Source organism: Lampris incognitus, chromosome 1 (genome assembly GCF_029633865.1).
Source record: "Lampris incognitus isolate fLamInc1 chromosome 1, fLamInc1.hap2, whole genome shotgun sequence".
NCBI classification, from domain to species: domain Eukaryota; kingdom Metazoa; phylum Chordata; class Actinopteri; order Lampriformes; family Lampridae; genus Lampris; species Lampris incognitus.
Window position 1 is genome coordinate 17,651,132 of NC_079211.1, and position 6,007 is coordinate 17,657,138.

Here is a 6,007-nt window from a genome sequence, read left to right on the forward strand (position 1 = left end):
CTCCGAAATTAAGGTTAATTTAAGATTTTCTTTTCAAAATCTAGAATAAATATGATGAACTTGTTTGGCTGTATTAATAGAAACTCTACAAGGATACACCAAAGATGATTTTCATTCAAGACCAACAATAATGGCATTATCATTATTTTTATTAATATTTTTACAGTTCATAAATAGCTTGGTTTATTTTGAGGCGATATTATTGAAACAGACCAGCCACTAGGTGTCACTGTTACTTCTCCTATTAATGAAAGAATGTTGACCACACATACTTTTTCTAGCTAATATTTATACACACGTAACCTTCCCAAATGAGAACTTTGACTGTGCTTTAGAATAGCTTGGATTTTGAAGGTAGAAAAAAAAACTTGAATCAGAAAAGACGTCAGCTTGCAGAGTGATTCTCTAGTCTAGACTGTGCACAATAGTTAAAAGAACTTGGGTTTATGCATTGTGTAAAGATAATACTTTAGGATATTTTGAATGATTGTCCCGATGTCTCTGAGCTGAGTTGCATTTATTGGTCTTGCATACAGCCACTTGCTAAAGTTTATATTACAATTGAAAACATCTCTGAAGAATAATTACTTTTACTCCATACCTTTAGCAAGAATAATTATTTTAAGAAATATGGCACTAGTGATCACTGTTGACACAATAAGAAAAAAAATCACAGATGAATTTCTTAGTATTTATGAATGAATGCTGCTAGCCTGGCCTCAGTTTCTCTGAAAAGTCAGTGAAATTTTGTGAATGAAGAGATAAAGAAGGTGAAGGACAGACAGAAAAATGTTAAAGTATTGCTTTATCACAGTGTGATCACATATGTCTTTGCAGAACGTACACAGATTTACAGTATGTATGTCTGTGTCGATGGCAAAGTGTGAATGTGGCACATATTGTACATCTGTCAACTATACAGATATTGATGCTGGAATTTTCATCTATAGCTATCTTTAGTCAGAATTTTTTATCTGGCAGAATGGCTACTGTCATGTCCAGTCCTTGTGGGCGGAGGGTTTTTTAAAAAAATTTTTTTTATTTGAGATACTTAATTGATCCCTGTGGGGAAATTACTCTCTGCATTTGACCCATCCTAGCTGTGTAGCTAGGAGCAGTGGGCAGCCGCTGTGCAGCACCCGGGAACCAACTCCAGTTCATCTTGCCATGACTCAATCAGGGGCACAGACAGGAGTATAAACCCTAACATGCATGTCTTTTTGATGGTGGGGGAAACCGCAGCACCCGGAGAAAACCCACCGCAGACACGGGGAGAACATGCAAAGTCAAAACAGAGGATGACCCAGGATGACCCCTAAGGTTGGACAACCCCGGGGTTCGAACCCAGGACCTTTTTGCTGTGAGGCGACAGCGCTAAGCACTGGGTCACTGTGCTGCCATTGTTATGAATGCAGTAGCAGTATCAAGACATTGCCCCTGACATGTCTTATGTGGGAACAACTACAGTATAAGTAGGACATGGCCGCAAGGTCTCTTCATCTTTTTGGTCCCTTTTGGTGATAAGAGGTCTGACAAGGGGATAGTCCCCCCATGGTCTGTCTCAGCTACAACACCAACCTCTGCCCCCTCCAGCTCCCTTTTTGACTGGCCTCTCCATCATGACGGGTCTGAGTGCCTGGGCCAACCAACCCACATGGGGAGCTGGATCTGAGATGAGAGTTACTATGCGTAATGGAGGGCTTAACTGACTTATTGTGTTGTTTCTGATCTTTGTGGGGTGTTTTTGGCTACATTCCATCAACTGCAAAGACATATGGTTTATTTACTAACTCGGGCTTGACTGGGTGAAAAGAAGAGCTGAAATTTTTTTACTCTGATAAGTGTGCCATTAATTCTTTGTCTAACAAGGAAGAGCTATAGACAGCTTAATAGTCCCAATATTTACTTTCCCCTGTATAACAGACATTAGAATTAGTTAATTTAACCCCCTCTCGCCTTTTGTGTGATTGACAGGGAGGGACTAGAATCTGAACATGGTCTATGTATGGTTTCTATCAGATGGTCTGGAGTAGGTCAGCACACACTGATGCACAATTTGGACACATTACAAAAAAAGTTCAGTAGCCATGCTAGTATGATATTGAAGGTATTGTGTAGATAGATTGTGTCAAACCATAATGGGTCACTATCCGAGCTGATAATATGCACAAAAAAATGTCCACTCTAGTGCAAAGTGAAGAAAAGATGAATGGAACGGCGGGCTACGCTTGGTCACGTTGGTTTGTCTGACTGATATCTAAATTTTAATCTGGAAATCAGATCAAGAAACAGTTTTTCTAAAAATGATTAATCCATCTATCTTTCCTATGAATTTACAGCTTTGCGAAGGCATCTTGGAATTTGGCATCATTCTGACACACTTGTGTCCTCATTTCCAATGTGCCAGTTATAAAATGTCTCCAGGTTGGAGGAAAAGATTACTAATGGGGTACTTTTTGGATCACAAACATGCTTTTCCTGTAACCTGAAATAACTAGAGCATGCACAAGTCAAAAAGGGATCATCATGTAGGAATACCCATCACCTCACCAGAGTTGATCAGAGGTTTATCCAAGAGACTATAAAAAGAAAGGCCTTAACATTGAATCACCGACCACAGGAAGATGGTCACTGGGTGATTTTTACTCACTTCTACCACTTCTTATTGGAGAAGACCTCTATTTTTGCACACTGTAATTATTTTGCATGTACTGTTTTTCTAATGCTCATCAGTGGTTTTATCACGTTTGCTCACTTTTTTTTTCAAATTGTGTAAGTATTCATGTCTTTCATGTTGACTGTTGTAAAGCGATGGAGTCTTCATGTTGAGTTTAAAAGTTATAATCTACCCCGGGTTGCAATAAGGTGAGGCAGAACTGTTGTTTTCAACATTACAAAGATCTATTTGGGATAGTGTAAAACAAGACACATAAAACATTAAGTTAAATTTTTCTGTTTAACAGAAAATGAAACTAAAGAATAGCATTTCATTACCAGGAATTGAATTTATTTGACCTTGCTCTTTCTGCTCTACAAATTGGGTTATCTTGATTGGTTGAATAAACTCAGTTAAAAATTGCACAATACATGTTTTATTCCCATATGGGATTATCTGGTGTGGATGAAGCGTTAACATGAAACTTGAAATTTGAGCAAATATATGTTTGAACTGAAGACTTCATTCCAACTGTGGCATATCCATCTGGAAATTTATCAATTACCAACTTTTCTCTAATCAATATCTGTAAAATGTAATGAATCAAGTGTTTTTATTTTGTCATCCAAGAAATTATGTTTCCTGTTATACTTTTTTTTTAACCCCCCCCCTTTTTTTCCCTCCCCAATTGTATCCAGCCAATTACCCCACTCTTCCAAGCCGTCCCGGTTGCTGCTACACCCCCTCTGCTGATCCAGGGAGAGCTGCAGACTACCACATGTCTCCTCCGATACATGTGGAATCGCCAGCCGCCTGTTTTCACCTGACAGTTAGGAGTTTCGCCCCCCCTGAACAGGCGCCCCGACCGACCAGAGGAGGCGCTAGTGCAGCGACCAGGGCACATACCCGCATCCGGCATCCGCAGACATGGCAAATTGTGTCTGTAGGGACGCCCGACCAAGCCGGAGGTAACACGGGGATTCGAACCAGTGAACCCCGTGTTGGTAGGCAATGGACGGCCCCTCCTGTTATAATTTTTAATATGTAAACTATCGTGCAATTAGTTATTTTGCTGGGGCAGGTGTCACTTCTCTATATTTTTGCAAATGGTGAATTGGTGGATATGTCAATTTGGAGTGAAACTCTTCAGTTGTACCACATAGCCTTGTGCTGCAGAACTCGGTCAGCCATAGTTGCCACCTGAGAGGTAGACTCATTTGAAAATGGCCTCCAACACTGTCAATACAAATGGCACTGACTCCACATTGTCTCTAGCACAGAAAAAGGGGCATGATAAGTGACCTTTCCTTTGCAGCATTATTCAGTGGAGAATACACCAAGGGCACATCTATGATAAGGTGTCAGTTTTGGTGTTTGATAACACCCTGCAGGATATGTCATCTTATTTTGAGCTTGGATTCATTGGTAGGCTCTGTTCCCATCGGAATTGAACATCAGAATTGGGGACATCCGACACTAACCTGCATTCAACATGCTGAATGTTTCACTTGCCCAGTGATGAGGAGATTTGAACCTATTGAATCTGCTCAAATGTGAGTCTCATTATTTCGCATTAACACTCTGCAATCTAAAAATCCAAGAATGATAAATAATCTTGATTACCTTGGTTGTTTGTTTTCTGCCGATACCTCTGGTTGTTGTTATATGTTAACGATACAAATAAAGTTATTCAAAAAGAAACATTGTTTTAGCTTAATTGTATTTGTCTACTTTGTACCTTAACGGGCTGAACGGTATGAATTGCTGGCATCTTATGGGGTCCCTCTCAGTGCCCAGTGTGAAAGAACTGATGTAGATGAGAGGTTCACGGGTGGAGCATAACCCTCATATTGAAAGCATGGGGATAGTTATGACGGGAATTGCCATAGCTGTAGCATCGTGAAAGTAGCTCCATGCCCTCATAATTGGAAGAAAGCACAGATCTCAAGCCCTATAGATACACAAAGAAAAATTTAGGTGTATTTTTATAGGAGTGTAAAGGACCTTCATTTCTGGAGAAGGCAGTGAGGTCGGGCAGGGGGCCAATGGCAAAACACAAATAAAAAATGGCAAGGTATATTAAAAACGAGACAGATATAACTACATACTAAATATCTTCTAAATACTAGCTGGTCTGATTAGTATGAAGAAGGGATGTTTTACAAGGCTGTCACTTACTGAGCATTCTTCAAGTGGAATAAGCTGCTTGCAAAGTTAGAATGAGTCAATGAGTAGAATGGGATATTCAAACCTGTCTGGATGGCCCATTTTAGATTTTCTAATTTCACAATTATGCAAGGCCTTGTCATGAATCCTGATGAAATGTTAGTAATTGATAAGGTACTGTCAATTCGCTTCCCCAGAATTGACAGTTGAGTACCTTTATTAATACTTCATCCATGTTTTAACACAATTATATCTATCAATTTGTAATTAACACAATTAGACTGTACAGATGCAGATAGGGAAGGCCTGTCCATCAAATGGCATATCTTAACAATTCCTAATGGGAATGTGCTAGTTGACCAAAATGGAGTGCTGCGGTAATACCGGAAGTATGCAGATGTGGTATGAACCACAGCAACCTGAAGTTGAAGAGAGGGGCTTGATGACACTTTGCCCAGCAAACACACTTCTACATGTAAAACCTCTTAGTGTTGGCTAGCATTTCTAGTAATGACTGTAATGTAATGTGTAGCATACTGTGGCCTGTTTTTATCTGGATGCTTTACTTTATGCACTTTAGAGTATGGAATTCGACTCCGTTTAAGTGGCTCTCAATGTATTTACATAAGGGTCGGAAGAGTTACGTACAGTTCACATCTAGCGTCAATTAGTCAAATGTTTGTGTTATTATATAGTATATATTTTACCATAGTATATATTTTACCCAAAACATCATAAATATAATAATGCAGTTGTAGTGGGCTTATCACCATAGCTTGTTTGTGTGAAGTTGACGTGGTCACTTTTAGGGTTCAAGGTGTGGCCATGGTGACGCAGCGCCATGTGGTTGGGCGGGGTAGTGCACATAAAGAAATACACGAGTCACGACACACGGGGCGGTGTGGTCAAAGACAGTTGTTGGTTCTTCCAATTGCCACACAGTAATAATAATAAATCTAACTACAGTACAGTATTTATAACAGAGATAGAGAGAATGTGTGGATAGGTATAAAAAAACTTTAAAGAAAAATGTCTTACATTTCAAACTCCCCACCTGCTACTGTCCCCGGAGCGGGTTGCGACCTGCGGACGCTGGCCTTTAGACGCCACAAACGAGAGCCCGCTCGGGGCTCGCCTCCCCAGGTAAGTGGGGTGGGGGCTGGGGGGCAGTAAGAATGAATGAAT